General features: G+C 47.2%; 1 pseudogene; it reads right to left on the bottom strand.

The window, feature by feature from the left end:
* LOC141156567 (UDP-glucuronic acid decarboxylase 1-like) overlaps positions 1 to 7,488 on the bottom strand; it is a 108,865-nt pseudogene extending 101,377 nt beyond the window's left edge.
* Positions 7,489 to 12,166: the final 4,678 nt, after the last annotated feature.

The raw sequence follows: 12,166 nt of genomic DNA, 5'->3' as shown, positions 1-12,166 counted from the left end.
ATTTTGGCCCTCTGTTTGAGTTTGACATCGCTGATGGAAATCATTCAATATACTTATAAACATTAGACTGATATCCTTTTAAGGGTATATGGTATAAAAATGATTATACATTATCTATATTGGCATAAGTATTTTCCTATATTTAGGTCCAGATTATATTTGCATGGGTTGCTAACTTTATAATACATCAGTTTGGATCCTTGATACCTATATTATCTTATCTAATTTGGGGAGTGTAATTGGAATTGGTTCTGGAGATGGTAACACTCAGCTCGTGGGTTTTAGAATTCTATTGTGATTGGCATGCTTCATCTAATAGGGATACTGATTACCATTGTCCTGAGATAGTGATATTTTTCAATTATCTATAATTGCCTTCTTCAATTACCTTTACTGTAATATTTATGCATTTAGGGACTCAAATATTTTGCCTTGTGTTCTTGCAAGCACACTTTTATTCTAACCATTGCTTACAATTTTTTTTCTGGTTACTTGCATAGAAATATAACGCATCTTGTAACATATTGAGATCTGATGGTCTTTTGGGTAAATCTGGTATTGCGCCATCTTTTCAAACAAAAATGTACAAAAAAATGCGATGTGTATAACTAGATTAAAGTTGCGCATCCGTACGCTCCCCTTCTGGGTGCGATGCACAAGATCAGACTGTTCGCTCTACTTTGCGTGCGCGGTACGCGCCTCTAACAAGATGCACCATATAAATTGATGCCATTTACCTCACGCGCATGCGTGAATGTCAATAAGTGATTGGAACGCAAATTGGTCAATGTGCACATGTGCGGTAGCACATTTCCTTTTGATATGTGAATATGTTGCGGTCTGGAGCATGCGCAATTGTATCCCCAATATGGTTGCTCTCGGTAAAGTCGAACAGCCATTTATCTTTCTTTGATGGTCTGTTCATTTAAACAAATTCATTCAGCTGATACAGACCCGTGAGGAAGCCACAGTTTGTTTGGCGACACGCGTTGGGCATCTCTGCCCTGCAGCTCTCTTCCAACCATTTTCTAATCGAGGATCTTGCTATATCATGGCATTCAAAGGTTTGCGATATTTTCCTTTTGACACAATTATGTGTCTTGCATTTATCTCCAACAGTTCTGTTAGTTCTTTTGTGGCACTTATTTGATGCTTACTGTGCATGTCATTTTTATCATTGCTTTTCTAATTGGCAGAGTAGGTATTATTTTAGTTCATCTATTACTTTGACAAGTTTAGGCGGCCAATTTATTTCTGTTGGTACTTTTGTCAACATATACTATCCACAATTTGTATGGATAGTCTATAATTAATCATACTATGTTCTAAATGTTTACACCTTGACCATCGAGTCTTTCATATATTTCTAGGCATAGATTGTTAACAACACATGAAAATGTCCTCAGTGCTGTACTGTTCTACTATTATCAATCTTTTAGACTCTTTATGGTTGGCGGTTTGAGATGCATGGGCTATTTAGGCTTATTTTAGGTTAACAGTGTTTTCATGTAATTTTTGACTAAGTGTTTTTAATTGTTTGCTGAATGGTTCAATAAAATATTTTCTATTTTTGGTGATCCTTGTATCCATAGCATGTTTCTTTCTGGTTTCTGGTAAATTGGCAATTCATCACATGCTGCAGGCTCATCCCGAGTACTAGGTGGTGCCTTCTTTAAAATGTGTTTCACATGTTTGTTAAATTGTGTCTGGTGTCAACAGGTCCAAATATAAAGTTATAAAGTTGCCTGGAATCAACTGGATAAAACAAAGGTTTTCGGCTTGAATGGAGTTTCAACTGAGCTAGGACCACTTAAAAAGGAGTGTCTAGTTGAATTTTACACCAACCAGCTGGCACAATGCCATCCAAGAGATGATTACAAGGAATTGTTAACACTGGCACTCCTGTTCCTTGGTTCACTGGCAAACCCAGACATACACATCAACACTCCAGGCGCCTACCATCATGCTTGATGGATGGCCAAAGTGATATTCAGAGCGTATATCTTCATGATTCGTCACCAATTTCATTTAATTTTGACAGAGTTAAAAAGTCTCCGTCAATTTTGCACTTTTACTGCCTGCTTATACTTGAAGGCTGGTACCGCTGTCAGATCCCAGCCACATCTCCGTGAAATGACTTGACATTACTCCAAGAACTTGTAGCATACAAAGGAATCAACCAACCTGTTGCTGAGGCAGCAATAAAAACTTTCCACAGACACCTGTGGTACCTCACTGAGATTATGGTGGGTCTGGCTTTTTCTAACAGTTAGGTTCTAACTGCAGAAAAGGTTGAGATGGTTCTGGCGGTATAGCTATTGGGCTTAATTATGATTATTAATGAGTTGGGGGCGCCACTGGCGTAGGATGGTAGGGTGCCAACCTCCACGTAGGTAGGGATTAAGTTAGTTAGGGACAAAAAGAGGGATATTGCCCATTGGTCCTTTTTCCTTCTTTCCTCCTGTTTGTATGTGCTCAGGTCCTTTATGTCTCGCACTACCAAAAGGAACTGGCTACTCAATTATTATTGGGTTATGTGTTTAATATATTTTCCCCTTCTTCCTCTTTCATCTCATGCTCTTGTGGTGACATTAAAATACCAGTGACTATCACCTCTCTTCATTTAATGGATTTATTGTCTAATCAGAGGTATTGCTTCTGCTAGTATTTGTCCCTTTCGGTCAAGCATAAAAACAAGATTAATGTAATTTTTGACTCTGTACATGCTGAGAAAGGGCATGTGGAGCTCCTTTATAGAGTTTACATAAGGGTCCCACAAGGTGCCCCGCATAGGTTACGGGGGAATGCATATGTCCGCAGGGACTGCCTATCTCCCTGGCAATAAGGGTTGTTCTAGGGTTATGGACCTGAGCGCTTTTGTTTGGGCCCATTGCCGCACACCTGGGTGTGACAAGCACTCTTTGGAGCACATTCCATTTAGATTCCCTTTCTCTTTCCCAGGTCTATTTAAACTGGGGATATGTGGTATAGGGTTAGAAATTAAGCGAGTCCTGTCCCTGGCCCTTGGTGTATGTGTACAATTTAAGTATCATAACCATGAAAGAGGGTTATTTATTTTGGGAAGACTCTAACACTACAAATTGCTGCTTTATGGGTTAAATAAATATGTTACCTTTATATTTTCTCCTATCCAACAAGCATCTTTCAACATATCTTTTACATTGATCCTTATCTAGTTAGTATTAAAATAAGATGGTCACTGAAGTGTACCATTAGATGCTGTTCATTGCATGACCATTATTGTATCTGAGCAGGACCTTTCTGGGTAAATTTTCCTGCTTTGAGTATAGGTGGGGTAACCAGTTATACATGTGAAAGGTCATGTGAACACCTGATGTTGTTGGGTGTGATAACTGGAGAAAAGGAGTGTATGAATGGATCACTCTTTTATTGTGTATATGTTAAGTCTGTGAGCACTTGCACCTTATTTTATAAGTCTTTGATTAAAAGTTAAATTTTAATTGATACACAGCTATTTCAGTGAGATGGTTCTGGCTCTGCAGAAGGAAGGCAACGATGTCTGCTCAACTCGCGTGCAGCCTGCCGAAGACCTTGTGTCACACAAGAAGCTTCATCACTTCATGTCGTCCAACACAAAAAAACCTGTTTGTTGCACTGGAAATAAACCAAGATTTTCTTCATCAAGATCCTTGTCTATGGCACACTAATGCAAGTTACAATGATGCATCCTCAAGTCGCTGGATTGAAAATCATGAATGATGCCGCTGAAAGCTCCATTGCCAGGGGCGTACATAGGAATCATGGGGCCCCATAGCAGAAGCTCTGATTGGAACCCCCCCCCCCCCCCAAAAAAAAAAAATAAATAAAAATAATTGTCTGGGTCACCAAAGATCAGATCTCACAGCTTTCCATCCTTTACATAGTAATTTTCCTCCTGCTCGAGTCCTAGATCTCTTTCATTGCCCCATAAAGTGTGATGCCAATAAAAGGGCCCCCCAAACACAGTATGATACCCCCATGGTGAATTCCTCCACATGCACAGCATAATGACCCTACTGTACCCCACCTCAACTTCCAGGGAAAAGTATGCTGACCCTAACACAGTATGATCATCCCCCAACTGTGAGCCCCTACAGCTAAAGATGATGGTACATAATAAGGGAGGGTGTTAAACATAATAAAAGAGGAAACTATATAACTAAGGATGGCGCTATACATAATAAGTGAGTACACTATATACTAAGGGACGGTGCTATACATAATAAGGCTACATTCCTGTATCCGTGTGCAGTGTCGGTGTGCTGCCCTGTTTTACCGACGCATTAAGCATGTCCTATTCTAATCCTCAATATCGGATCAGAACAGGACATTCCCTGACCCTTACAGATCTCATTCTCAGATCCGTGATTTTCATGGATGTGTGAATGGATCTATAAAACTGTACGAGTCAGTGGACCATCCGATAAAAAAATCTGGCAGCACAAGGACATTTCACACAAATGTGAGAATGCAGCCTAAAGCCCCCATCTCACATAGTGAGATCGCTAGCGAGATCGCCGCTGTGTCACAGTTTTGGTGACGCAACAGTGACCTCACCAGCGATGTCGCTATGTGTGACACTTTGCAGTGATCAGGCCCCTGCTGTGAGGTCGCTGATCGCTGCAAAGTGTCCTGGACCATTTTTCTGTGTGTGACCAGCGGGAGCAGCGATCAGGCTGGTAACCATGATAAACATCGGGTTACTAGGGGCACACGCGTTCCAGCGCCACCATATTGCTCTGTCCCAGCGCCACCCTATTGCTCTGTCCCAGCGCCTCCATATTGCTCTGTCCCAGCGCCTCCATATTGCTCTGTCCCAGCGCCTCCATATTGCTCTGTCCCAGCGCCTCCATATTGCTCTGTCCCAGCGCCTCCATATTGCTCTGTCCCAGCGCCTCCATATTGCTCTGTCCCTGCGCCACCATATTGCTCTGTCCCAGCGCCTCCATATTGCTCTGTCCCAGCGCCTCCATATTGCTCTGTCCCCCCACCTCCCCTCCCCAGTGTTTCAGTAAAAAAAAAAAAAAAAAAAAAAAAATACTTACCTCAGCAGCTCAGCTCGCTCCCCTGCAGCATTCTCCTGGCTGCCGGCAGCTTTCTTCCTGACCCAGGCACGCGCTGGATGATGACGTCATGAAGCTGCACGCGCCTGGGTCAGGAAGGAAGCAGAGGACGATCCCTGCAACTCCGCTGCTATTCTTCTCCTGACAGCAGCGGAGCTGCAGGGATCGCTCCCTGCGCGCCGCGTGCAGGGAGCAGCTGCACCTTGCGGGCCCCTTAGTGCAGCTCCATGGTGGGGACCCAGCACAGCTGCACCGGCGGCGGTATGTCCGCCCCTGGACTGCTATGGGGCCCTCTAGGCTCACGGACCCCCTGGGCTCACGGGCCCCATAGCAGTCGCGTGGTCTGCCGCCATTGGCGGTACGCCACTGTCCATTGCACTCATGAGCACATTCAATTCAACACTGAGCACTCAAGAAGACTAGAAATAGTTTATTATCCAGTGTGTGGAAAAGCATCACCATGACATGACTATCCTGAAGCAAATAAAGGGTGTTTCGTTAAAAAAAAAAAGTGAAACTACTGTAAAGTTGTACATTTACTTTGCTGCAAGACATTACAAATAATTGCAACATTGTTTACTGGTAACTCAATCATCACAAAACTAACAATGTTACGAAATTTTGTGTATGTTACAATCACACCAAAATGGAATTATACCCAGGGGTGAGACCTAAAAATTGGCACAAAAATTGACTGGTGCCTGTACTCAGCTACTTGCATTTCTCCACATTGCAAGGACATTTTTATTGAATAGACAAAGCAGTTCGAAAGCACAGTTCCCTTTTCAAAAGGGAACCCGTCAAGTAGAAAATGCCGTCCGATCTGGTGATTTTTATAGAAATGTAGCGGAGCCAATTGATATATACTATATAAAAAAATATTTCCTTACTTTATATAACTTAATATATTGCTCTGAACCCCTGTTCTTTCTATGCATACAAGTCCAGTGAAAGGCTCAATTAGAGCCGGCCCTAGAGCGGTGCAGACAGATAGTGGTCATTCAGTAAGTAGGACCGTCCCCACTGGACTCCTAAACCTCTGCTCTTTCTATGCTTAGAGCAATATATTAAGAGTTATACTGAATAATTACCCACAAAATCACATAATCCGCTCTTCTCCTATTGATACAATACTGTCTGTTGATCATACAACTTTCTAAAAATTATGCATTTCACTTAGACATGGAAAAAAACGCCCCAACATTCTGGACAGCAGTTACATAAATGTGCATGCTATATAGCAACTCACCCAACATGTTCAGGGTTCCTATTGTGTTGGTTTTTAACGTCTTGATTGGATTATACATGTAATTAGGAGGAGAAGCAGGAGAGGCTAAATGGTAAATTTGGGCCACTGTGAAGAAAAAGAAAAACCACCACCACATGTAACAGTGAATTTTAACTGCAATTTATTTCTAAAATGACTTATTCCTGAAAAATGTACAATTATTACCTATCCAATTAATATCAGTTTCAATTGTTCCTCATGTAACTTAAGGGAATGTGTCAGTAGATTTTTGCCATTCATTTAATCTGACAGCAGCATAATGTAGAGGCAGAGATCCCAATTCCAGTGATGTGTCACTTACTGGGCTAATGCTGGTTGTTTCAATAGTAAAAAAAAAATAAAAAATTCAACGGTTTATCAGCTGGAGATCATTACTAGATGACTAGGCGTCTCATGCCACGTGGTTCATTTGCGCTGTGTAATCCAACCACTGGTTGGCAGCTTTCTGCCTATGCACAATGTACACAAAAGCTGCCAATCAATGGTCTGGGTGGAGTCATATAGACTCAGCATTCAGGCAACTGCTAGACCGGCAGCAAAGAAAACTACACCAAGCAGACCACTAAGTGACATCACTGGAATCAGGATCTCTGCTCCTACATCATGCTGCACTACAAAAACATAGCAAACACCTGCTGAAAGACTCCCTTTAATAATTGATTTTCCACAGAATATTTGCCCTGGAACCTGAACGTGGTCTCTAATGAAGCAGTTTTGTGTGATGAAATGCAAGGATATCCCAAATCAAGGCGTGGGCTGAGGCAGAGCAACAGTACAGACCCCCGAGCTGCATCTTCTACCAACATCAAATGTTGTAATATTTAAAACTCAGATGACATATGGAGGTGGGCTTAGTGTAATAGAAGTTGAAAGGGTTATGCCATTTAGATCTGTTTAGGGACCCAATTCATCAACATTCACAATAGGTAGTACAAAATTATTATATTAAAAAACTCTTATAAAGAAATGCTTCTGCACATACCCTATGTGTAAGGAATCTGCAGCCAGTAAAAAACTCCAGGGGGCCGATTCATAACAGTTTGCACCAAAACGCTACAATAAAAATGTTGCAAGATTTTTCACAGCTCAAAAATCGCACCAAAAGGTCATGCCTCTTGGCATTTTTCAGCCATTTCCCCCCCAACAGCTGGATGGGGCGAGGGCAAGCGCCACTGAAGTGACTTAAAGGGGTACTCCAGAGATAAATAAAATAAAATAAGTTGTACTGTCCCTGCCCTCTATAAAGATGAGATGCCCTGCGCACTTCTGTTATCATTAGAGCACTTGTAATTCAGTGTGACAGCAGCTGCTCCCCTCTGGGACAATACATCACAGCAGTGTGAAGCTCTCCGCTGTAAGAAACAGCCAGTCCGAGAAGAAGGAGCATGTCAAGGGAGTGGCCTGCTCTTGGCTTTTAATAGCAACAGATGTTGTGGGCGATATGCCCTTTTCCAAGATGGCGCCAGTGCACAGATGCGGAAGTCCTTACCTCCTGTTCTGACATGCGTGGTATTAGCTACAGGAACGCCGAGATTTTGGCGCTATATGCAAATGCAAATTGGGGTGAGCCATGTTTCCCTATTTGTATACACAGCTGCTGCATATGATCAATTATGTATTGATATGAGTGTTATGGCTGTAAGCCTGTTTACATTGTTGTTTTGCACTAAGTCATTTACACTGATTATGCACCATCATGTCTTGTAATATTATTTATCTGAAAGATTATGTATATTATGCACTTTTCATGTAATTGCTGTTGATTACTATTGTAATTAGATCGCCTTAAACACTCTGCACTTGCACCTTACCTATGCTTGAGAAAGGGCCACAATTTTGGACCGAAACGTTGCCATATGGGCTATTAAACATGTATGTATGTATGTATGTATGTATATGACGCGCCCCCCTGGGCCATGTTCAAGGGACACCCGGAGCCGGATCTGGATAGGGGTAGTAGTCCTTCTGGCGGTGACCCGGTCCGTGCCCAGGGTGGTCAAACTAAGTGTGTGGCAGTCTTTTGTAGATGTTGTTTAAGTGTCGACTACGCCACCCGTTGATTGCGGCTAGGAGGCCGCCGCTGCAGAGCAGACCGCTGAGGCCGGTGGTAGGATTGTGCAGCAAGGATGGTATAACCCCCAACGGGAGGGGTATGGCCTCAGGGCAGCAGATGTGGAAGTTGGTGGTTGTGATGGTGCAGCAAGGAAGCTCAGAGACAGGTGATGCAGTTTCAGGGTTTTTACTCACAGGTGTTGCTCCGGTCACTCCGGCCTTGAGTGACCACCCGAGCCGTGCTGCGTCCACCAGGTGTGGGACTCGGCCAACTCCCAGGCAATCCAGAGCGTGGTCCTGAGCTCCCTTCTCTCTCTCTCTCTGCTGGCCGTTCCCACCAGGGATCCACCTTTGTCCAGCTCCCTCGGGCCTCTTGGTGGTAAAACCTTCTCTGGCTTTCCTGACCCTATTCGTGGTGTGCCTTCCTGGTGGATGTGGTGAGGGTCGTGGCAAAACTTAACCACGACCTCCGGTTCCTGGCTAAGGATCATTAGCCTCTGCCAGTTAGGGTTCCGGTACCCGTTTCTGCCAACCCTTCACCCTTCTGGTTTACTTCTGGGATCTTAGGGTTCCCTCTTGTCTTGTGTCTCTGGGCCTTACTTCCTCCTTCTCTCCACTACAGGCCTGGCCCTGGAGCTGGGCCCAGCCAGAGCCACAGCTCCCTGTCAGCCCTCCTGGCTGAGCTCCTCTGCTCTGCTCCTCCTCAGTCTGACTGACCCTGTCCTAAGATGGTGCCCACCATATATACTCCCTCTATGTGTGAGCCCAGGTGACTAGCACCCAATGGGCTCCTACCTCTATGCCCAGAGTCCCTCCCCTATCTGCCCCTACACTACTGGGATGTTCCTCCCCCCCTCCCACTCCAGCCAGGGACAGACGCTGTCGTACCTGCACATCTAACTGGTGGGAGTACCGTAGTTCTGTCCCCCGGAAATGGGATGAGTGTAGTGCATGCAGCTGTCTGAGCTCAGTCCCACACTCCATCCTTACCCGGGAGTGGAATACCACACCTCTGGAGTGAGGTGCAATACCCCTGTAGCAGCCGAGTCCTCAGGGTGCTACATTCTCCCCTGGTAAATCACAGCACGTCCTCGGACTGTAAAAGAATAAAAACATACCAAAACATACAAACTTTTTTAAAACATACACTAACATATAAAACATTATAAACACATATAATATGACAGGTAACTTCTCATATATTATTTTAGCAATATAACTTTTGATATAAAACTTTTCATATAAAATGTTCTTAAGCTTCTGGCCACTGTGCAAATTGTGACCAGGTAAAGGGCCACAGTCACTAGAAGAAAACAGCAGTTTTCCTATAAAACCGGTAGGGGGCGCCTTGGGAAGCGCAACTATGTACAGGTTATGGCCGCTCTCAGTCCTCGGCCAGGTAGAGGGAAAGAACGACCGCTCTCAGTCCTCGGTCAGTGGGGATAAGGGATGGCTGCTCACAGTCCTCAGCCTGTGGGGAAAAAGGGATGGCTGCTCACAGTCCTCAGCCTGTGGGGAAAAGGGGCACACAGGTAACAGTTCACACTAGTCCCAACGGGGACCACACTTCACTTAGCAGCAATTCACATAACAGTTCTTGTAACAGTTCTCATACCCCGACGGGTAACTTTATACAGTTCTCTTTACCGTTCAGTGGTAACGATGCCCTCCTGCTCCTTCCTGAAGGTAATTTTCAGACCCGTCCGGGTCCTCTTGTTCTCCTCCATACCGCAGCTCTTCTTCCGTCAATCGGTGCACATGAAGGGCGTACGGTCCTTTGGCACACTGATGCCGGGTGAAGGTGACCTCGTCACCCAGGTAAAGGTCACGACCACGGTGTCCCTCCGGCAGATGAGACTCGACATCCCTGCGGGTGACAAAGACGTCGCCGGGGGTTCTGTGATCCCTGATAAAGCCCCAACCGTGCTCCAGTTGGAACTTGATGACAGTCCCGGTGGCACGGGGACCATGGGCCGCACGGCGGTCTCGCCGGGTCCGGCTTTTCTGCTCCGCGCTCTGGACCTGCAGCCGCTCCTCGCGGATCCGCCTCTCTCGCCGTTCCCTCTGAAAGACCTCCAGCTGCTGACGGCAGCACTCCGCACGCTGGGCTGCGGCCGCCCGGGTCTCTTGGGTGAACCCCATGAGGTTTTCGCCGGTGGGGTCCCATTCGAACTGCGCCTCCTCCAACGGGAGTGGGGTTATCTTGGCGGGCGCCGGAGCCGGGATCAGGGGCTCACATAGGGGTCTTTCCTTCCGGAGTCGGAGATTGAGGTACTCCGGTGGCCACTCAAAGGGCTGCCCATCCGGGCAAGTATGTTGCGTGAACAGGTCTTCACCCAAGGGTAGCACAGTGGAGGTTGAGGGCGCGGTGGTGGTAGCGGCGCCCGGATGCACCAGGCCTTGCGACCAGGCCGGTGGCACCCTAAAGGTGAAGGGCACTGTGGAGACGGCGGCGCCCGGGGGTACTCGGCCTTGCGACCAGGCCGGTGGCGTTTCCTGCTTGGCCGCGCTCAGGGTCAAGGCGTGTGACGTCACAGGGGGCGTGGCCGCGGCTCCTGCCGCTTGAGGCCTAGTTTGGAGCGGTGGCGGTGTAGCAACAGGAACGATCAGTGGGACTTCGGGCTCTGCGACGGGGAGCTGGGGCAGGCTTACGGCTTCTGGGCTCGGGGTGATGACGTCCCCTTTACCTGCTTCCATCTCTTCAGCTCCTTCCACGGCGTCGTCTCCGGCCTTCGTCCCTCCTGCACCATCCTCAGAGGCAGGCGTGCTCCTCGTTGCGGGTGGCGTCCTATACTGGCGGGTTCCAGCCTGCAGGGCCATTTCTCTGCTCCACTCGGCCAGTACTTCTTGCTGCACTCGGGCCATCTTCCGAGCCAAGCCCTCCAGCGCGGTCTGTGCATGCTCCCGATCTTTGGGGAGCTGTGCCAGGATCTCCACCAGGCCTTCTGGGGTGGCGGCCTGCAGCAGGCTCCTGACCATCGGGTCGGTGCTGCCTGACTCTCCCTCCAACTCCGGGTGCATTCTCTCCAGACTCCTCCAGGCTGCACCCATCCTCTCTCTTTTGTTCTTGATCCGCCCATACTGAGGGCGGTCCTGGGGCAACTTGGTGATTGTCAGTTCCAGGGGCAGCCCTCTCACGCTGATGGACATTTCTACCATTGCAGTCTCTGCTGGTGGGGGCGGTTTCCGCTTTTGGCGCCATTCCTGGACCTGGCCCACGATGGGAGGTGGCCTCTTGCCACCCTCTGGCACGCCCATAATGGCGTCCGCTCTGCCAGGGCGGGAAATCGTCTCAGATGGCGGGAATTGTCTCTTTATGGCGGGAAACTCCGTGGATGGTGGGAAAAGGCTGCAGATGGCGGGCAAACGGCGGGAAACGACCCGAGATGGCGTCCGATGGCGGGGACCCTCCGGAATTGGCGGGAGACTCCTTTTTACGGTAAATGTGAACTTTTCTTCAGGCACGCAGTACCCGGTGGTTGCGGGCACGAAATCCTGCCGACTACGCCAAAGTTGACGCGCCCCCCTGGGCCATGTTCAAGGGACACCCGGAGCCGGATCTGGATAGGGGTAGTAGTCCTTGTGGCGGTGACCCGGTCCGTGCCCAGGGTGGTCAAACTAAGTGTGTGGCAGTCTTTTGTAGATGTTGTTTAAGTGTCGACTACGCCACCCGTTGATTGCGGCTAGGAGGCCGCCGCTGCAGAGCAGACCGCTGAGGCCGGTGGTAGGATTGTGCAGCAAG

Source organism: Phyllobates terribilis, unplaced genomic scaffold (assembly GCF_046119375.1).
Source record: "Phyllobates terribilis strain yellow unplaced genomic scaffold, ASM4611937v1 Scaffold_8__6_contigs__length_399053987, whole genome shotgun sequence".
Taxonomy (NCBI): domain Eukaryota; kingdom Metazoa; phylum Chordata; class Amphibia; order Anura; family Dendrobatidae; genus Phyllobates; species Phyllobates terribilis.
The sequence above is the reverse complement of the archived record's forward strand: the minus strand, read 5'-3'. Positions and strand labels throughout refer to the sequence as shown.